This window comes from Sus scrofa, chromosome X (assembly GCF_054392235.1).
Source record: "Sus scrofa isolate SSC_HxYL_T2T_F1_AM1 chromosome X, Sscrofa_HxYL_maternal_Yorkshire_Landrace_v2.0, whole genome shotgun sequence".
NCBI lineage: Eukaryota > Metazoa > Chordata > Mammalia > Artiodactyla > Suidae > Sus > Sus scrofa.
In genome coordinates, this window is record NC_139401.1 from 24,054,622 (window position 1) to 24,077,803 (window position 23,182).

General features: G+C 43.7%; 1 protein-coding gene across 1 annotated transcript in view; it reads left to right on the top strand.

The window, feature by feature from the left end:
• LOC100156694 (transcription factor SPT20 homolog) overlaps window positions 1-23,182 on the top strand; it is a 69,424-nt gene that overhangs the window by 41,060 nt on the left and 5,182 nt on the right. The gene's annotated exons all lie outside the window — the stretch shown is intronic.

A 23,182-nucleotide genomic window follows, 5' to 3' on the forward strand; every position in this document is an offset into this window, starting at 1 on the left:
GGAAAGAATGTATGGAGTGTCCGGGTGTCTCACTGGGGACTAGTTACTAATTAAAATGATTGAAACCAGGCAGGTCAGTCAGGGACACTGTAGAAGAGGTGACTTTAGACCAGGTAAGCCTTCTGAAGAAAAATGTCTTATTTTTTTCCTAATCAAATGGTCTTTAGAAAAGTGTAGGGTTTGGATGTGAGGACCGGTGAAAAATTATGTTGGGTCTTTCCAAGGGCTTAGGCTCTGGTTCATCTAGAAAGACCTGTCTGTCTCTCAGTGGAATCATCCTGTCCCTTTGGGAAATGAAACCCTGTCTGGAACAACTCTACTCTCATTTGGGCTCTTCATGTCTTTGGAGCTCCTAGGGTGTCCCCTGATGTGTCTCAAGCCCCAATGGCTGTGGTCTGAGTGTGCTTCTTGGACTCCCAACAACTACAGCTGTACTTCCTGCTCTACTACATACATCATTTCTGAGCTGGCACAAGGGATCAAACTGACAAATCAGACTTACAAGAATCATACATCTTACCCAGCATCAAACTTTACTACTCATTTCAAAGACACAAGGAATCATGAACACAGGCAAAGCGGGGAGAAGTCAGGGACTACCAGTGCAACTCTCTCAGCCCTTTCTTGCCACGTTAAGACACATACCAGCTCAGATTTGACATATGAGGTCTCTAAGCAATATATGCAGTCATCACTTACAAGACAAGAGAGCTACTTTGGTGATGGTACGTCTCCATTTTCTACTCTATTACATAGCTTACATTTTCTGGGGAGCCATGCCCCATAGATACATACATTCCAAGTTTGTTTATCGCAAACAATGCCAGACAAGCCAAGCGCCTCCTCCTAAAAGCAATCCAGAGATAAAGACTCTTCTACTAATTAATACTATTAGTGTGTTTGCTAGGAATCTGCTTTTAGCATGCATGCAAGGAGATTTGACTGGCTCACATTTCTTTCCTTCTCAGGGAGTCAGTCCTTCCATAGAAGGAGAGACTAGGAGTTCCCATTGTGGCTCAGCTGGTTAAGAACCTGACATAGTGTCCGTGAGGATGCAGGTTCGACCCCTGACCTTGCTCAGTGGGTTAAGGATCCAGTGTTACTGCAAGCTGTGGCATAGGACACAGATGTGACTCGGATCCAGTGTTCCTGTGGCATTCAGCTGCAGCTCCGATTCGACCCTTACCTAGCCTGGGAGTGGGAACTTCTATATGCTGCAGGTGCGGCTGCAAAAGGAAAAAAAAATAGGAGAAACTAGATTGCAGTCTTCTGCTTTTCTTCCCAGACCTCAGAGGACAGGCATGGGAAGCAGAGTGCCTTCTTTGTTTGTTTATGTCTGCCCAGACTGTGAAAGGTCTGGGGCACTGGGAGAAATGTGGGTTTTTGTTTTTGTTTTGGTTTTCGCCTTTTCTAGGGCCGCACCCGTGGCATATGGAGGTTCCCAGGCTAGGGGTCTAATTGGAGCTGTAGCCGCTGGCCTAGCCAGAGCCACAGCAACACGGGATCCGAGCAGAGTCTGCGACCTACACCATAGCTCATGGCAACGCCGGAACCTTAACCCACTGAGCAAGGCCAGGGATCAAACCCTCAACCTCATGGTTCCTAGTCGGATTCGTCAACCACTGCGCCACAACGAGAACTCCAGAAATGTGGGTTTTAAAGTTGGACCTGTAGACAAGTGAAGCTCAAGTCTTAGGCCTTCCGCTTTCTGTGTTACATTGAAGAATTCATTACAGCTCAGTCACTCCATCTGAAGAATGAGAATATTTATCTCGCTGGTTTGTTGTTATACCTGCATGAGTCTTTGTGTGTGAAAATACTTCTTAAACTGTTATGAGCTATGTCCCTGCACTCTATTATAGCTGTTCTCAGTGTCTTCAGCTCTTTCTATTTGGGGGTTCACCTGTGGCCTCTTCTGAGGTTGGTGGCTCTGGACTCTGAGTGCAAGGCTTCTTAGTGGTTAAAGCTGCATGTCAGCATCATGGCATCCTGGATGACAGGAAGCCTTTGTTTTGAGAATCTAACCTGGATCCTGGATTCTTCTTCTAGCACCACATTTTTCATTATATTTCTTCTCATAGTCTGTATTATATATTTGTATAAAAACAGTAATAGGAGTTCCCTGGTGGCTCAGTGGCTTTAGGATCTGGCATTGTTACTGCCGTTGCTCAAGTTGCTGCCATGGCATGGGTTCAATCCCTGGTCTGGGAGCTTCTGCAGGTCATAGGTAGGGCCAAAAGAAAGAAAAAGAAGAAAAAGAAAAATACCCCAACAGTAACAATTAATATTATTGAGCATTTACTACTTGCTAAGTACTCTTCTATGTCTTTTTAGGTTGTGGGTTCGATCCCTGGCCTCGCTCAGTGGGTTAAGGATCTGGCGTTGCTATGAGCTGTGGTGTAGGTCACAGACGCAGCTCGGATCTGGTGTGGATGTGGCTGTGGTGTAGGCCGGCAGCTTTAGCTCTGATTTGACCCCCAGGCTGGGAACCTCCATATGCTGTGGTGCAGCCCTGAAAAGCAAAAAATAACTAACTAACTAACTAACTAAATAACTAAGAAATAGTCACCCGTGTTGTTTGCAGTTATAGTTGGTTCATCTCGAAGAAGGTCGGTATATTATTAACCCTACTTAATGGATTAGAAAACTGAGTCCCAGAGAGGTTAAGTGAACTCGCTCAGAATAGCTAGCAGACAGCTGGAATTTGAACTCAGGTAGTTTGACTCCATTCTACTGATCATTATGTTGTACTGTTCCCCATAGCTATTTATTTAATGTCCATCTTCTCCACTATACTGTAAGCTCCATTTTTTTTAACCCAACATCCAGCATTTAGCACATTCCAGATAATCAATAAATATTTCCTGAGTAAATGAATAATGAAGGGATGAATATCAGATTGGGCTGCTTCTACAATTCAGTGTTTTTGCCTAGGTTGCTGTAAGTGCATGAGAAGGTTCTGGATCTTCCTTTTGCTCACTTTGATGAGTCACTCACACCACCTGTGGTCGCAGGCGCCTGTTATCCATTCTGCTAAAGAAAGATTTGCTTCTGTGTCTAGAGCTTGGAGACCTCATCTTTTCCTCGCACCCGAGGGAAACACAAGGGTAATACCACTTGAGTGCTGCTCTGGGAGTTGGAAGGACTCCTCTACAAATTCCTGCCTCTTCCAGTCTCAGAGCAATGGGAAATGATTATTGCATTTTTTTAAAAAATGGCCACACCCATAGCATGTGGAGGACCCAGGCCAGGGACTAAATTTGAGCCACAGCTATGACCTACATCCACTTTAACCCATTGCACCGTGCTGGTAATGAACCTGCCCCTCCACAGCAATCCAAGCTGCTGCAGTCAGATTCTCAACCCATTGAGCCATGGGGGGAAGACTGATGATTGCACTTAAACCCTCAGCTTCTTGTGCAGAGTTTTGATGTCCATGGACGGTTGGTCTGAAATTCAGGATAACTTTTTTGGTCTGGTTTTCTCTTACTTTGTCTATCAGTAAACCTTGTCCTTTTGGTGTCATTGAGGCAGGGACATTCAGAAACTGCTTTTAGTTGTATTCCATCCAAAACAATGTGAGTTTAACTGTGGGGTTTGTGCATCCCAAGCTCATGCTTGATTGCACTCTTCTTCAGGATGAGTGATGAGACTTCAAGGAACAGCCTACTGTCTCCTCTGAAAATTACCTTCAGAGGAATTTTTTTATACCAACTATCTTAAAATCCACAAATGATCACTAGGGAATTTCCAAAATCAAAAGAAGGGGGTCACTTTCTCTGATATTCAGATTTCTTCCAGCACTCTGAAGCCTGGTGCTATAAACTAAGAATTTAAGAAATCATATCAACGTTTCTTTGTATTATTGGCGAATACTTTTTCTTAGAACATTTTAGCCATCATTGTGACAATTCTGTGTACTGGGCAGAAGTAAACCACTTAGATGGAGAAAACCAACCCAAGAGTTAACTATTACCCATCTAGTGGTCTTATTCTCAGTGTTTTCTCCTTAAATGAACGCTATATTCAATCTAGGAAACACATACGTTGAAGAACACACCTGAGTGTATTGTAAGAAAGCTGATTATTTGCACTTCTTATGGTGTAGGATGGGGCTTAGCAAACTTTCTCCCTGAAGGACCAGATAGTAAATATTTTAGACTCTGAATACTCTACAATCTCTTTTGTAGCTATTCTAGCCTGCTCTTCTAGTATGAAAGTGGCCATAACAATATGTAAATTGTTACACTTTATGTGTTCCACTAAAAGTTTATTTACAAAAGCAAGGGCAAGCTGTATTTACCCCACGGGCCATAATTTGCTGACCCCTTGTCTGGGAGACTTGACAGAAAAAAATTAATCCAGGGAACCAAATCCTTATAAAACATAAGTAGAGAAGTAGGTATCTTCCCTAACATTAGCAAATCTTTTACAGAAATATGTACATTCCCCGTGGTGTCCTAAATAAAAAAGTTGAACGTGACAATGAATGATTTCAAATGGGGATATGTACAGAAAAGAGTTAACATAGCAGCCCAGACCTCTGTCCTTTGAAAAGCCTGCTTATAAGGTTGGTTATTGACTGGCATCTGGGAACTTAGATTTGGGTAAAGTTCCCACCCATAAGTGATAAGACTGGCTCACTGTGCATAAACTCCACAAGCAATATGGTTTATGCTGAACGCTTGCTTCCCTTCTGAGAATCTAGGACTTGTATACATGCTACGCAGAGGCTGTCTATGTGACCAGCCTGCAATTAAAAAACCAGCCTTCACTAACAAAGTACTGTGAGTTCTCCTGGTAAATCAGCAAACCTGGAGGGAGTCTTGAGTACCTCTAAATGCAGAATACATTCTTTCCTACTTTGTCCACTTAATATATTCTCCATTCAGCTATGAATCATTGTTAAAGAACAGTATATTCAAGACCCTCATGATGGCTCTAGGACTATTGCAATAGGATTTTCCACTGGAGCAGAGAGTTGAATTCTGCTCCAAATACAGCACAGACAAGTGGGAATTTATAGCCAAGGAGCAGAGTGAGGAGGTGGTCACTGGATGGAAAACTGCTAAGAGAAATATCAGGGGTGAGGTGGGTTCTAGCTAAACCCACCCAACAGGATTCTTTACTGGAGACAGGCTGGGGTGGTCAGATTTCCCCTGGTGGGTGGTGGAGGATGAGAAACCTGATCATATATTGAGGGTGATCAGATAGAGAGGGGAGGGGTTCTGGTTAAACTGACTGAGCAAGGTTCTTGCCCAAGTTTTTATAGAAACTAGATTTTATGAGAAAGGATGCAGATGGGTCTGAGAGAAGGTCCAAGAGCTTGCCTGAAGTTTGGTCAAGCAAAGAATCTCTGTTGCCATCAACTTTTAATTATGGAGATGTTCCTGATCACAGTGAGAAAACCTGGGTTTAACATAATAGGAGGTTTGCAGAATCTGGAGCTAGGAGGTATGAGAAATTGCAAGACAGTGCGTGGTCAGGGACCCACTAAAAGGAACTGAGCCACCGCTTACTGGAAAACTGGTCCAAATCAGCAGAAACATGGCTTGATGATGAAACTGTGACTGTTGGCAGCCTATATATAACTCAACTGCCTTATCTGGGGTCAACATAACAGACTTGATGGGTAAACACATTTGCTAAAAACCACAGCCAGACTTGGGGTTCAGTAAGTAGCCTGTGCTCAGCTTCCTTACAATGAACCAATCTTGAGTTGACAAGCTTGATTTTGTTCAACCAGTCATTCTTTGTGAAACATTCTAGCTTTGCTTTTAGAAGTCCTGCCCTTGCTTTTTGTCTGAGAGGGTCTCCACGGGAGCTGCTCTCCCTTGTGTAGTCCCTAAATGTAAGTAAATCCTCAATACTTTAATTATCTCTGAATTACTATGTGATAGTTGGAAGACTTCATTCTATAGGTCCTAATCATGCTGTATTCAATCAGATTTTCCCTGTCTTGTCCAGAGGTAAACTCACCTTAATACTATGTCTCAAAGTCTTTATATCTCCGTTATCGTCACTTTCAAGCTTGTGTACAGGGAAACCTGGGATGATCTGAATTATGCAGATGTCACCAACTGGAAAAATCAAGGAAACCACCAAAATGAAAACACACAGCAACGGAGAGGAAGACAAAATCCAGAACGTGTGTGTGTGTGTGTGTGTGTGTGTGTGTGTGTGTGTGTGTGTGTGTGTGTTGGGGGGTGGGGAGGCGTTCTTTTCCACATCTTAAGAAAAAAGTTGTCTCTCTAGGACACAAGAAATTATTGTGGGGGGGGATACTTTTCCTATACTCTTTTATATTCGGTAGCTGGGGCCTGCTAATTGATAAAAGACAGATTCATAGGAGAAAAGGTTTATTACTTCTGAACATGGGGGCCTCACAGAAAAGGAAGTGGAGACCCCCATAAGGACTTAGATCCGGGGGCTTATATTCTATTTTAATAAAGGGCAGTACATTTGTGGAGAAGTGGTAAGACAGAAAAAGGGGTTGGGGCTTCCAGGGGCAGTAAACTGTGGGAAGGTAAATAGACGAGAGAAACGAGTAGAAGATAAATGCTGTTTAGTAGGGTTTGTTATGCTGACCCATCTCAAGACTGACTTTTTGTCCCAGCTGATAATGGTTGTTTTCCTCTTCCTGGTTTGGGAGAAGGGAGGGGGAACTCTTTTACAGGGGAAACTTGCGATTTGTTTCTAGAAAGATAGGGGGAGGGCAGAGAGCTCTTTCTCGGCCTGTGCTGGCTCTTACCTGCCTTTAGCTCAAAATAATCCTCATGTCAAGGTGGGGGTGCGTATTTGGATCCCCTTAGATTTATGAATTAGTTGTATGCCCTCACTCACTCGTAAATGATCATTTTACATTTATGCCTCTTAAACTAAATGGTCCTTAACTTACAACTTCCTAAAAAGCCAGCTAACATTTCCCATCTCCTCACCCCCACCCTATTTGCTTGGTAAAGGTCTTGAGTACCCCACCCCAAATCCACTTTTCTTTATGTTTGTTCGACTCCCCCTCCTTGCTCTTTTGTACCTTGGACTAAAAAAATATGCACAACCTAAATGTTGAAAGTTATGTTTTATTCGGTGGTCAAAACTGAGGACTTGAGCCCGGGAGGCAGCACCTCAAGTAACCCTGAGAAAACCGCCGAGAAGGCAAGGGGGAGCTAGGATATTTAATAGGAGTTTTTGCAGCAAAGGACAGGTAGGTGGGAAAAAAAGATTACTGTTAAGAAAATAAAATGAGGTATCTCAAGGAATTTAGCACTTTTCTATGTATGGGAAGATGCAAGAGTCTGAGCTTACTGAAATCATTCCTTTGATATGTACCTCAGCTACTTGGCATCAGCATCCTGTATTTTCGCATCCTGAGTTTCCTCCGGGCTCACCCATGGGGGTGGCTGCAGTCTGATGGCTGCTGGATGGCATGTAGTCTTTGTTTCACAGGTGGTTGCAATCATGATGACTATGACACCCTTTGTTTACTGACATAGCGAGCAAGATTTTATTTCTCAATACTCTGTCTTCAGATTTCACATCCCGCCCCCCAAAACTTGCCCTGTCCTTTAAATGGTTGGAGCTTCACCAAGGGGTCTGAGGGCCCAGGGGACAGCATAAATTCCTTTCAGTAAAACAATAGATTTAAAAATTGTTTTCTAAAAAATTTTTAAAATTTTATTTATTTATTTATTTTTTTAGGGCTGTGACATATGGACATTCCCAGGCTAGGGATCCAATCGGAGCTATAGCTGCCGGCCTACACCACAGCCACAGCAACATGGGATCTGAGCCGAGTCTGCGACCTACACCACAGCTCACAGCAGCGCCAGATCCTTAACCCTCTGAGTGAGGCCAGGGATGGAACCTGCATCCTCATGGATACTAGTTAGGTTTGTTACCACGAGGCCAGGGATCAAACCTGCATCCTCATGGATACTAGTTGGGTTTGTTGCCATGACAGAAACTCCTAAATGTTCTTATTACAGTTGAATTACAATGTTCTGTCAATTTCTGCTGTACAGCCAAGTGACCCAGTTATACATGTATATATACATTCTTTTTCTCATATTATCTTCCATCATGTTCCATCAAAAACAATAGATTTTAATGGTTAAAAAATCTCACAGACCTCTCTTTTGTGAGGCAAAAGCAATTTAATACTCTAATTAAAGGCCTTTCTCATCCAGCAACAGATGAATGGATAAAGAAGTTATGGTATATATGTATGTACAATGCGATATTATTCAGCCATAAACAAGAAGGAAATCCTGCCATTTTCAACAACATGGATGGAACTTGAGGGCATTATGCTAAGTGAAATAAGTTAGACAGAGAAAGGGGAGAAATAAATTGGGAGGTTGGGATTGGCATATACATACAAATATATACAAAATTGACAAATAACAAGGACCTACCGTATAGCACTTGGAAATCTGTGATAACTTCTATGGGAAAGAGAATCTGAAAAAGAATATGTATATATATAACTGAATCACTGTACAGCTGAAACTAACACGATGTTGTAAGTCACCTATAGACTCCAATTAAACTTTAAAAATAGAGAGAGAGAAGTATAGTGAGATTTCACTTATATGTTTAATCTAAAGAAAAAAAGACAACTAAAAAGCAAAACCCAAACTCATAGAGAAAGAGATCAAATATGTGGTTACCAGAGGTGGAGGATGGGGGGAGGTGGCATTGGATGAAGGTGATCGAAAGGTACAGACTTCTAGTTATAAGGTAAATATACAACTATGTACTGTCATGTACAACTATATAGTTAACACTGCTGTGTGGTATATTTGAAAGCTAAGAGAATAAATCCTAAGAGTCCTCATCATAAGGTAAAACATTTTTTTTCTCTTTTTCTTTTTTTTCTTTTATACCTTACGAGATGATGGATGTTAACTAAAATTATTGTCATAAGCATTTCATGACCAAAATAAGTCGTAGGGACCCTGCTCCAGCCCTAGCCTGGCTAAGGCTCTCTGCCTCAGTAGGGGAGGGTTGTTTTTCTGCTCACGTTTGAGTAGCTGAATAAGTGAGCTGAGATCAACACCACACACAAGCTTTATTCAGAGACCAAAGAATGGACACGTGGGAACTAAGTTTGCATCTTCTTGTCCACAAGGGAGAGGGATTTAATTTAATTTAATTTTTTTTGGTCTTTTTGCTATTTCTTGGGTCGCTCCCGTGGCATATGGAGGTTCCCAGGCTAGAGGTCTAATCGGAGCTGCAGCCACCAGCCTACACCAGAGCCACAGCAACGCTGGATCCGAGCCGCGTCTGCGACCTACACCACAGCTCACGGCAACGCTGGATCCGGATCGTTAACCCACTGAGCAAGGGCAGGGATTGAACCCGCAACCTCATGGTTCCTAGTCGGATTCGTTAACCACTGCGCCACGATAGGAACTCCAAGGGATTTAATTTTAAAGATTAACGACAAAGGAAGGAAGAGTGAGGCTAATGAGGGGAAGGCATCTGCATTAGTCCCCCCAAGAAGGAGCAGGGCTTTTGCCTAGGGAGGGAGTGTTGCCATCCCCTTTCTATCCTTTTCTGATCCTTGATGTCTGGTCCTGGCCACCCGTCATTTAATATACTAATGTAGGTCTATGGCCATACCACCTGAAAGTGCCTGATCTCGACTGATATACTAATGTGGTAAAATCAGCATATAATGAGACTCAGAGCCTGTTGGAGGTCAGATTCATTGCTTTCTTGATCCCAGCTTTTCCCATCTGGTTGTTTGTTTTTTTTTTCATAGCTTCCTTTCTTATCTCTGGACCCTTTAGGTTAAAGATTTATGTTAACTCCTGCTAAAGGTGGGGGTCGATAGGTTTTAAGCAAAGACCTGGAACAGTTCTGGCAACAATTTCACAATATATGTTAAGTCCAATCATCATGCTCTACACCTTAAACTTATACAATGCTGTATGTTAGTTATATCTCTATAGAGTTGGATACCAATGGGAAAGAGTTTGCATTCTGAAAACACCAAAAAAAACAAAAACTAAAATGAAAACAGAAACCCCACAACCTTTCTTTTGTAAAATGTTTCCATTGTTCTTACCCTCCCCTACCACTTTATTATTTTTATCTTTTTTATTTTTCCTCTATTTAGGAATTTACTGCATTATTTTGATACTTCATTGCTTTTTTTTAATTCAACATGTAAGAAATGTTTATTGATCACATAACTCTGGCACAGTCATTCGAGATGCAACGTCGAGCAAGAAACAGTTCTTATCTTTGACATGCTTCCAGTATAGGGACCAAAAAAAGGGAAATGAGCAATTATGATAGTATGTACACTAATGGAGTAAGCAAGTCATAGGAATATACTGGAGAAACACTCATCTCAATATTAGGCTCTATCAAACAGTCTAAAGCAGAGACACTCGCTTTGTTTCCATTTTTCAAAATCACTGTCATGGAGACCACTGTATTTGGCTGACCTTTGTTCATTGTATTCTAGTACATCACAGATGACTTTTTCCATGACCCCAGACCAGGCGATAACGGTGCATTCAGTAGTTTACAGAGGATTCTTCGTTCACAGTGTTCCTCTAGTTCTACCCATCCTTTCTCCTTGCTATAGATGATTGTGTCAAGGATTGAAACTCCTTGGTAACAGCCAATTGTATTTCTCTCCTGACAATTTGAAAAAATATTTACAGAGATTAAAGATAGAAGATGCCCGACCTGACCAAGGCAGTGGTTCTCAACTTTGAGCATGCATCGGAATTCCTGGAGGGTTTATTAAAACTCAGATCGCAGGACCCACCTCCAGCCAGTGTCTGAGGCGGGAGTCAGAGCATTTGTACTTCTAACCAGTTTCCAGATGCTGCTGCTGCTGGTGGTCCTGGCACCGCCGCACTTTGAGAACCACTGGACCAGAGAAAAGAGAAGTGTTCCTCTCAAAACCCCTGCTGAGTCTTTGCATTACTAAAAACAGCCCTCGGGGTAGACGGCTTGTTCTTCCACAAGAGCATGTGAAGGGCACGTTTCCTATGTCCTGTTGGCATCTGGGCAGGAGGTAGAAGAGGGGAGGAGAATCAGCTTGGCCAATTATAGAATCTAATTTTGGGTACAGCACTTCTTTGCAGGTTGCATTGCTTTTGGGAAAGTTTGTCCTGTTTAATTGGATTTGAATCTATTGCTGAGGATGATTTTCTTGTCCTTGGGACAGATGTTTATTTTGCCCAGCATTTACCGGCTGGGGACGGCAGCAATCAAGGGCTCAGTTTCATCCCAAGCTGAAAGGAGAGGGAATTCAAAAGGATTTGATTTATCACCCCAGAGACGCTGGGCTCTTCTGCTGGACTTTGGGAATATACTGCTTGAGAATTACAGAGCCTTTGACTTCATCTAAAAATGCTTAGAGGGGTGCTGCTTTATTTAGGTTTATTCCCCAGAAGAAGACCTTGAGATGAGGATTTGTATGAGAGTGGTGATTTTTTTTTGAAGTAAGTGCTTCCAGGAAGACCTTTCAAGGGATGAAAGAAGCTGGACTCTGAAGGGATGGAAACCCGAGGCCGTGCCCTTCAGGCAAAGACCCAGCCTCATCCTGACCTCGCGCCATGCTCTGGAGTAGAACTCATGCCTCTGAGTTTGTCCGAGCTTCAGGCCTGGGGTTTGGGCTTTCACACTCTTGTGCCTGCCTGGCTCTGGAACTGGCTCTGGCTCTTTACAGTGGTTTTAATAGCCTAAGGGTAGTCTTCCAAAAAGGGTCTCAAATGCAGACGATGAGAAGCAAAAGAACACAGAAGCTGGGAGAGGATTGTATAGAGACTGTAAATGGGATCCACGGGGGCTGGGTGAGGCGCAAAGGGAGTGAAAACTGTCCCCTGAACACATTTGAAGAAGGGGCTCCTTCTCTCTGTCCAGAAGGGAGAGGGGACAGTGAGCCTGCGAGCAAGGCTGAGAACTGGGATGCTCCTCATTGATGGTGTCCTTTGTTCTTTTCCCTTGGACTATGGGAGAATTCTTTTGTTTTCTTTTTTTTTCTTTTTAGGGCCGCACCCGTGGCACATGGAGGTTCCCAGGCTAGGGGTGGCATCAGAGCTGTGGCCGCCGGCCAACACCACAGCCACAGCAACCCCAGATCCAAGCTGCGTCTGCGACCTACACCACAGCTCATGGCAACACCAGATCCTTGACCCACTGAGCGAGACCAGGGATCAAACCTGCATCCTTAGGGATACTAGTCGGGTCTGTTAACACTGCGCCACGATGGGAACTCCCTGGGAGAATTCATATTTAGCATCCAGTTCAAAAGTATTTTCTACCCTGTGATACCAATAAGTTACCCCCAACTTGTCAGTCGAGTCTTAAAGGGAGGGCAGGCCCCTGCAAGGGTGTGGTGCACCCTTCATTGCTCCATAATACCATTGTCACATGGAGCACGACAGGGCTGCCTGGGGTAGTCCAGAGCCGGAGCTCACAAAGCAGAAAAGGAGGTGCTAAGTGAATGACTCTAGAGCAGACAGATAGATGACAGCCCTCCTTTTCTCCAAATATAATAGGAAAAAACTCACCTTTGAAGAGAGTAGGGAGAAGCTACTCCTAGGGTTGCACTTAGAGTGTAAGTGTCATAGCGGATGTGAGAGGTTCTTACAAGAGATGATGCCTTCTTACCTTGGCCTTGCAAAGACTAGGTTGTTAGCAAAATGGCGATGGCACGAGGCGTTGACTCTCTGAGACAGATGAACCGATAATGAATGATATTTCCAGAAAAATGTAGGCCAGGAGTCAGATCCAGCTTTTATATATGACAAAACTACAATTATAGTTGGGGTTATCATCTTTTCTTAGTAATGCATTTCAACTGTAATTTGGTATTAGACAGTGTTATATATTTAGTAACATTAGTCAGCCTTGTTAAAATGGATCTGATGACATAATTTTTTTCCCTTTAAAAATATATTAAGTTTTTACTCTTTTCAAAAGGTAGGATGACTAAATCGGAGATACTGTGTCTATAGGAACTTCTTTGGGTTAGGCAATATAGTATCCTTGAATATCTATATAACTTTAATATATACATGTGTTATGTAAACATTAAAATTACATATTCCAAAGCTGACTCTTTTCCCTTCTATTTACCACATCTATTTATCGACTTTGTATATTTATTACTATTTAAATAATAGTTACATAAAATTTTAGCATTTATAAAATTGTAAAATATATACAAATGTCATTTTATTTTTCAGAGTGCCAAGCATAACTTTCCATTTTCTGAGCTACATCTGGTAATTCTTGAAAAAACGTGCAATCTATGGACTGGCTTGGGATTAGAGTGTTTGTGGACAAAGGTTTTTGGTTTCAGCCTGAGTCCACTCTCCAACCTCAGCGGGTATCATCTAGTGGATGTAACTGAATGACAATGCTCATCTTGCTTTGCTTCCAGATCCTGATTCTGCATGTTACTTTCATTATAAATCTCCTGGGAATGAATGTGTTTTGGATCTGCCCATTTTCTGGTGATTTCCCCCTTCCCAGTGTTTTGAGGGTCAGCTAATTGAAGTTCTGGTGGACTGTCAACCTCCTCTGAAGACATGCTTCACCTTGGGAAGAATTGGAAATAGGAAATAAGAAAAGAAGCAGCTGTGATTTCTAAAGTCCTTTATAGAACAGCTGCCATTTTCCATAGAAATGTTAGGAAGCCCAAAGGCTTCTTGGCAGCGCGTTTTAATTTCAGGAGAAAGATAAGGTTTGTTTTGGAGTTCCCGTTGTGGCACAGCCGAAACAAATCTGACTAGGAACCATGAGGTTGTGGGTTCAATCCCTGGCCTCCCTCAGTGGGTTAAGGATCCGGCGTTGCTGTGAGCTGCAGTGTAGGTTGCAGACGCAGCTCAGATCCTGTGTTTTTGCTTTGGCTGTGGTATAGCCCAGCAGCTATAGCTCTGATTCGACCCCTAGCCTGGGAACCTCCATATGCCGCGGGTGTGGCCCTAAAGAGCAAAAAAAAGTTTTGTTTTGTTTTTCCAGGAAAAACCAAAACCAAGAGGGATATTTCACTAATGGGGTTGTTTCCAAGTGTGCTTCTCCTAGGCCACTGCTGATTGCATTGAGGAGGAAGAGGCCACCAGCTCCCCACTTTCCCCTCAGGGGACTGTGGGGGAACGTTCCATTCCTGCAGGCCTTTTGGCCTGGTCATTTTCCCAGCACACACACTGCCAAGTCTTTTCTTTCTTTCTTTTTTTTTTTTCTGACCTCAATTCACAGTTTACACTCAACAAATCCAGCTCCCTGCCCTGGGTGTAACTAGAGACAGAGATCATCCCATGATGTAAACTGAGATTATGTAAACTGAGTTTTTAATGTAAACAGAGATCACCTGCTCTTTAGCTCTGTTGAATTTCATAGCATTCCAGGGGCTACCAGTTATTGAGTGCTCACAGTGTGCAGTGTTTGCATGCCTTAATCTCTCCAAGCCTCTCTAGTCTGGATTTTACAGATGAGGAAGTAGAGACCCAGATTTTAGAACTCGTCAAAGCTCACACAACTGGGACAAATCCAGAATATGGTTTCAGAGCCTGAGTTCCTACGACTATATTGTTCTGGTTGGGTTTCTTCTTCATTTCCCCAAAGACTCTGACCTTCTTATGTGTTTCTGAGATTTGAGATCTTGGAAACAAAGCATTTTATAAACTTAAGTTAAAGAAGAATGACATTAGATGTTCTGGGGAAGGCTGCGTGCATCTTTTATGTACGTCTTCCCCAGCCCCACCTCAATTTCAATCAGATATTAGACAACCAGATAGCACTCTTTTGTTAGAGAGGTATGAAATTCTATAAACCTAGAGTCAGTGAATCACAGGCAGCAGAATCCAGGTCTTCTCTAATTCTCCTCACCATCCATCACATAAAACGTACATTTATTCTCTAGTGCTGCTATAATATTACCACAAACGTAGTGGCTTAAAACAACACAAATGGATAATCTTACATTTCTGGAATGCAGAAGTCTGAAATTGATCTCACTAAGAAAAAATTAAGGTGTTGACAAGGCTGCATTCCTTTTTGGAGACTCGAGGGAGGATTTGTTTCCTGGCCTTTTCCAGCTCCTTGAGGCCATCTGCATTTCTTGGCTCATAGCTCTTTCCTCCATCTTCAAGGCCAGCAGCATAGCATCTTTCAATCTCTCTCTCTTGCTCTCTGACTTTCCTCCCTCCCTCCATCTCTTATAAGGACCCTTGTGATCATATGCCCCCCCCACCCAAGATCAAGGATATTATCTTCATCTCATGCTCCATAGCTTAATCAGAGCTGCAAAGTCTCTTTTGCCCTGGAAGGTAACATAGTCACTGGTTCCAAAAAGTAGGATGTGGACATGTTTGGGGGACCATTATTCTGTCTACTATGAGTACCTGGTTATGTGCAGGGCTTTGGGCTAAGCCCTAGGTAAACAGTAGCAAGCAAAAATAGCAGTCCCTGTTCTTATGGTAGTTTACAATTTAAAGAATGCTACTGTCCCCCAGCTTCCTCCAATCTTGACCCTGCCAAAAAGATTGTGAATTATATGTGATACCACATAAATCAACAGAAGGCACTTATTTTCTTGAAGCTAGCAACTCTGAGTCAAATTCAACTCTTTCCCTGTTTGCAACTCCTGTACGCAATTACTTATCAAGCCCTGCTCAGTCTACCTGAGAAATGACTCAGGTATTTCCTTTGCAACTTCACTAGCATTGACCTCATCTGTTCCCACTGGGCTGTTGTAGTCAGTTCCTAACCTGTTTCCTGCCATCAGTCTCACTCCCTTCCAGTCCACTGTCCTCAGCATGGTAGTTGGTTAACATGCTAAAAGCAGTTGTTCTTTTTCTTCAAACTGTTTATTAGTTTCCCCACTGTCTTAAAGAAATAAAAGTTTTCTGAGGCAATCAGATGGGTGGTGGTGAAGAAAAAAATGTCTAACCAACTTTTAATGAATTCTTACTGTGTCCCAGGCACTTTTCTATGGATATGGTTTTATGAGCTGTGTCACTTAAACTTCAAAACAACTAAACGAATCAGGCCTCCTCCTCTTCCTCCTCCTCCTCCAAATTTATAAATGAAGAAACAGGGCTGCAAAAGAATCAAATAACTTGCTCAAGAGCACACAGAGGGAGTTCCCGTTGTGGCTCAGTGGAAACAAACCCAACTATTATCCATGAGGATGCGGGTTTGATCCCTGGCCTAGCTCAGTGGGTTAAGGATCCAGTGTTGCCTTGAGCTGTGGTGTGGGTTGCAGCTGTGACTAGGATCCTGCGTTGCTGTGGCTTTGGTATAAACTGGCAGCTGTAGCTCTGATTCGACCCCTAGCCTGGGGACTTCCATATGCTGTACCTGCGGCCCTAAAACAAAACAAAACAAAAAACAAAACAAAGAGCACACAGATAATTAATGGAATTAGGGTTTAGACCTGACAATCTGTAGAAACTGACAGTATGATTTTAAAATGTGTGGAAAAACAAAAGGGCTAGAGAGAGCCAAAATTACTCTGCAAAATAACAAAGTTGGAGCTTTATCACTACCTCGTTTCAAAACATACTAAAATGCTACAGTAATTAAGACAGAATGGTATTGACACAAAGATAGACAAATAGATCAGTGGACCAGAATCAAGAGTTCAGAAATAGGGCTTTGAATATGCAGTCAATTGATTTTTTGCAAAGGTGGAAAGGCAGTTCAATGTAGAAAGGATAGTTTCTTTAACAAGTGATACTGGAACACTTGGACATCCATGTGCAAAAATGAACTTTGATTTATACTTTACACCTTATACAAAAATGAACTAAAAATGGACAACAAACCTAAACATAAAGATTACTAATATAATTCTAGAGGAAAACATAGGAGAATACCTTTGTGACCTTTGGGTAAGGAAAAGATTTCTTAGATCTGATACCAAAAACACAATCTAGAAAAGGAAAAAGTGATCCATACTGAATCTCCATACTGTTCTCCATAGTTTTTGCATCAATTTATATTCCCACCAACAGTGTAGGAGAGTTCCCTTTTCTCCACACCCTCTCCAGCATTAATTGTAGATTTTGATGATGGCCATTCCGACTGATGTGAGGTGATACCTCACTATAATTTTGATTTACATTTCTCTAATAATTAGTGATATTGGGCATCTTTTTGTGTGCTTTTGGGCCATCTCTATGTCTTCTTTGGGGAACTCTCTATTTAGATCTTCTGACCATTTTTTTGATTGAGTTGTTTGTTGTTTTGGTATAGAGTTGCATGAGCTCTTTATATATTTTGGAGATGAATCTCCTGTCAGTCGCTTTGTTTGCAAATATTTTCTCCCATTCTGTGGGTTTTCTTTCTGTTTTGTTAATGGTTTCCTTTGCTGTGCAAAAGCTTTTGTTTAATTGGATCCCATTTGTTTATTTTTATTTTCATTACTCTAGGAGGTGGATCCAAAAAGATATTGCTGTGGTTTATGTCGAAGAGTGTTCTGCCTTTGTCTTCCTGTAAGAGTTTTACAGTATCTGGTCTTACATTTAGGTCTTTCATCTATTTTGAGTTTATTTTTATGTATGGTGTAAGAGGTTGTTCTAATTTCATTCTTTTACATGTAGCTGTCTAGTTTTCCCAGCACAACTTATTGAAGAAACTGTCTTTTCTTCATTGTATAGATTAATTGACCATAGGTGTGTCAGTTTATTGATAGGCTTTCTATCTTGTTCCATTAATCTATATCTTTTTGTGCCAGTACTGTCTCATTTTGATTAATGTAGCTTTGTAATATAGTCTGAAGTCAGAGAGTCTGATTCTGTTTTGCTCTTTCAGAATTGTTTTGGCTATTTGGAATCTTTTGCGTTTCCATACACATTAAAAAATTTTTATTCTAGTCATATTTACAAGTGTTTATACTAACTTTGTTCATACTCACCCCAAACTGGAAACACCCCAAATATCTTTCAACTGTTAAATGGGTAAACAAACCCTGATACATCTATACAACAGAATATATACAGCAATAAGAAGGAACAAACTAGTAATACAGGAAACAACACGGGTGAATCTTAAATATAGGTATTGTAAGGAAGCCAGTCCCCAAAGCTGTATGATTTATGACACCATTTATATGACATCCTGGGAAAGGTGATCTATAGCCACAAAAACATGGGGTTGCCAGAGACTCTAGATGATGGCGAAATGATTCCTAATATTCATGAGGGAATTTTCTGTGCATGATGGAACAGTTATGTATCTTGACGTAGTGGTGGATGCATGACTGACAACATTTTTCAAAACTCACAGAATTGTACAATGAAAATTGTAAAATTTACTTTACATATATTATAAATAAAAAATTTTCATGCTTAACCTCAATGAGTATGGAACAAACCAGTTGACTATAGTGAACTAGCTAAGTGATCTTGCAGTTAATTCAGTCCCTTCCTCCTCTAGCAGGTCTTAATCTGGCCAGGACTTTTCTCAGCATGTGCATCTATGTTGAGCCGCTGGAGGGCAGGGGGAGGGCAGCAGCTGGATCCTTATACTCAGCCAGCACGCTTGTTAATGTGCTCCAAGGAGGGTCTACACTGAGAACAATTCTTAAAAACCTCATCTTGTGCAAAGACCCAGCAATTAGGGAGCCCAAGTGCAAGGGATGGCTGAGCCGTGCGGAGCTTGACCAGGCCAACTAAAGCTCCTGGAAAACACGCTCAGCCAGGGACAGAGCCTCAGCCAGCGCACCCGGGGCCAGGTAGCCCGGGCTCCTCCTGGTGGGAAGGAAGGACTAGGTCACGCTCTCCAGTGTCGGCCTGCTGGGCATTAAGAGCGGACAGGAAACGCACAGGAACTAGCCCATTTCACCTGATGGAGCACAGGTTCTCCGCTGCACGGGCCCAGATGTGTGACTCGGCACGTTCTCTCCGTCATCGGCAATGGATGGCCGCCTCCTTCCACTTCTCTCAGTCCAGGGGGAGCGGATGCGGGGGGCACCCCGCCATCTCCCCACGGTACCTGCCACCCTGTCCACGCGGACAGAGGACTTCCACCAGTCCTCGAGACGCTGTCTGCAAGGGCATTCCAGGCCTCATCAGCATGGGCGGCTCTCGCAGGCGGCAGCCCAGAGTGACAGGAAACATTGCTCCCAGGACGGGCCTGAGCCCATGAGAGAGAGGAGACCACAAGGATCCGGGGCCCAGCCTCCTTGCCTCGAGGGGAGGACAGCCTGAGGCTGGCTCTGCCCTGCCTCCTGCAGGATTTGCTTGGCTGCTGCTTCGAGCAGCCTTCTGCCCACTTCAGGCGGGGCCTTTGATGGCCTTCTTTCCCGTCCCTGACTCAGCCGCCCTTCCCCTGGCCAGTGTTTCTTGGGTGGGGTGAGCTCCCAGAGAAACGCCTTGCACTTGAATCCTCTTGTCAGGGGTTGCTGCCGGGGATCCCGACCAAAGACACCGTCACGGCTGCACATCTAGTCCACCCCGAGGCAGGGTGGGCAGACACACCTCCCCGCGGAGGCAGGGGACCCAGGGACGTCCCCTTAGGGGCTGCATTGGGATCAGGCTCATGGCTCCTGGAATGTGTGGGCACTGAGCAGCTCCGAACCAGGGGGACGATTTTGCCCCCATGGCATATTGGGCAATAGCAGGAGCCATTTGTGGGTCTCGCACCGGGGGGCGGGGGCGGGGGTGAGGGGTGAGTGCAATGGCATCCAGTGGGGAAGGCCAGGGATGCTGCCTAACACCTCCCAGTGCACAGCAAGTTCCCCCCGCACAACAAAGGTCCCTAGGGCCAAGGCTCAGACGCCCTGGCACAGTACAGCCCAAGAGGCGGCAGACCTGGCCCTGGGTACTTTTCTGGTCTCCAAAAAGGAGATCACATATTGACTTACGTGAGCCTGAGGTGAAATAACTAGAGTAACTCGGGGTCAATCATTCCTTCATCCTTGCGCCCGCTTTGTGCCAAGTATGACCAAGTTGGTGACCAAATAAAGATGGCAGAGGCGTCGTGTCTGCCCTCAGAGAATCCAGAGGCTGGGTGTGGAGGGCGGCGCAAGCACTGGATTCCTTCCCAAAGGGAAGCCTGGCTCGCGTAAGGCCTACAGCATGTGTGATTTGGCAGAAGAGCAGAGAGAAGGAGGTGTGCTTCTGGGAAGTCAGAAGGGGGTGACAGACCGGTGGAGAGCAGCAGGTGACTAAGCAGAGAGGGCCCAGAGGCCTGAAGAGCACGGAGACCATGCTCAGAGCACAGGAAGCACGGGAGGCACAGGAGAGAGGGCAGAGAGAGGAGTGGGAAGGAGGCAGGTGCCAGGTGGTGAGGGGCCTGCCTGCAGGGCTGGGACCAGGTGAGGAGAGTGAGGCATCCAGGGCACTCACCCTGCTGGGACGTGCACAACCCGAGGGTGGGGTCTCCTTGCACCCTGTACCCTAGGCCCCTGGGGGCCTCACCCCAGTCCCAGCCCTCCTCCTCGGGCAGGCTGAGAAGCTGGGGGTCTAGTCGGCAGGCCGGGAGCAGCCCCCAAAGGCTTGGACTCCTTTACTCTCTGGCAGGATAACCTGACCCCCACACAGGGCCACGGGGCCACTGCTCCTCCAACATAACCTAGTTGGATCCCCACGAAAGCGGAGCTTTCCCTTTCTGGTTTGCTTCTCCAGCTAAAGGGAATGCTGCTGCTACACACTGACACGTTCTCAGACCCAACACACAGTAAATTCCTGGGGACCGAAGGTGAAGGCATCATGGTTGCTGAGCAGCCTGCCAGAGGCCAGAGGCCAGCAGGCAGCTAAGCTCGTTTACTCAAGGCGGAAGACTGGGCAGTGCTTTGAGTGAGGGTCAGAGCTCATGTTTCTTTCATGGATTTGGGCTTTATTAACGTTGGCTATTTGGATGCGTGGAGAGCAAAATATGGCTTGACTCCCCAGTCTTACACTGAGCCCAACTGTGGGCAGGTGGTGGGAAAAGAGACACAGGGAGGGATGCTCAAAAGGATTAAGACACGAACCTCATTTCAAGCCCACCCCCCCCCCCCATCCTGAAGCTCCAACAAGTACACTGACCTTCTGTATCCGTGGTTTCAACCCACCCTGGATGGCATATTATTAAATCTGTGGACAGAGAACTGGAGGTAGGGATAGGAGGGCCTACTGAAAGAGAGTGAGCATCTACAGGGTTTGTGATGTTTTTCTTTGTAATATTTTTATTGTTTCTACTATAGCTGATTTACAATGTTCTGTCAATTTCTGCTGTACAGCAAAGGGACCGGTTATACATATACATATATATGTGTGTGTGTGTAAATATTCTTTTTTCTCACATCATCCTCTATCACGTTCCGTCACAATGACTAGATATAGTTCCCTGTGCTATACAGCAGGATCTCAATGCTTATCCACTCCAAATGCAAAGTTTGCATCTACTAACCCCAAATTCCCAGTCCAACCCACTCCCTCCCCCTCCCTCTCCCCCTTGGCAACCACAAGTGTGTTCTCCAAGTCCATGAGTCTGCTTTTCTGTTAGAAAGGTTCCTTTGTGCCATTTATTAGACTCCAGATATAAGTGGTATCATATGCTGTTTGTCTTTCTGACTTACTTCACTCAGTATGAGACTCTCTAGTTCCACCCATGTTGCTGCAAATGGCATTATTTTGTTCTTTTTGATGGCTGAGTAGTATTCCATAGTGTATATATACCACATCTTCTTAATCTCGTCATCTCATCTGTGGGTTTTAATATCTGTGGGAAGGGTCCTGGAATCAGCCACCCGCTGATACTGGGGCATGACTGGAGGCATTTGGCCAAAGATAGCAGACATGCCAGGAGAAAATTATTCTTGTCTATTCCTGAACAAGGCACATATTTAAGGAACACTTAGTCAAGGAGTTGACTTTTTGTTTTGCTTTGTTTTGTTTTGTTTTGTTTTGGCTGTGCCGGCAGCATATGGAAGTTCGTAGCCAGGGATGGAACCTTCTCCATGGCAGCCACCTGAGCCACTTCAGTGACAATGCCAGATTCTTAACCGGCTGTGCTACAAGGGAACTCCCAGGAGTTTTTAATCCTCTTTGAACAGACAGTATCTGCTATAATATGTAATTATCATAATGGCTATTGGTTAGAAAAACTCTTACAGAGGTCTATAATTCAGGAGTTTTACCATTTTGTCTTGAATTCTTCTCATCTGTGACTCTTCACAAAGAATACCATATTATCATGATGTCTACATCTAAACATCAAGAGATTCCTTAGAAAACCTGTCCAGAAAGGCTGGCAGATTTCAAGGCAACAATATTAATGGAAAATCATGGCCCGTAAATGACCGAGGCCTCAATCCTATCGCTATAAGCCACCATGAAGACGGTACTATGGTCTACAGTTAGAGTAATCATTTAAACTGCACTTCTTGGACCGGGGCTTTGGGATGGGCATATGCACAGTGGCTATATGCAACGATTAGCCAGTGGTGACCTGCTATATAGCACAGAGAACTCTACCCAGTATTCTGGGATAATCTATGTGGGAAAAGAATCTGAGAGAGAATGGATATGTGTGTGTGTGTGTGTGTATATATATATATATATATATATGACCAGGTCACTTTGTTGTACAGCAGAAATTATCAGAGCCTTGTAAATCAACTATACTTCAATAAAACTAAAAAAAAAATTGCACTGCCATCACCTGGAACAATACTTTTCAACCCTATCAGATGCAAACCACCTTTTAAAACAGTTTAATCCTAAACTGTAAACCACAATGTAACTACCCACCACACACTGATAAGTATATACTTACACAACTATAAAGCCCTTCCTGTAGTACCTAGGGAAATAAAAGGTAACTCTTGGGTGAAAGAATGTCACATTATATGCCCATCTCTATGAAAACCATCAGGCAGGAGATCTCTAGAGGATTCTGATGCACCAAATACAACAGACCTCCATGTAGGCAAGAGCTAGGAATGGGGACTCTCTGGGTGTGTTAAATTGGTGACAGACACCAGGAGCAGTCCTGCCACTGAGAACAAAGAAGGGCTTCCAAAACACAGTGAATAATTCTTGGGGACCTGATCGCGGAGAAAGTAAATGACCACCTTCCATGACCTTGCCAGCAACTGCATTTCTGCAAAAACCAGTGTGTATTAAAGCCACAGGAAATATTAGAGATTTTTTTTCTTGGCTGCTTGTGCGTTCAAGATTTTATGAAACGAAAATTCCGGTGTGGCCCAGCCCTCAGT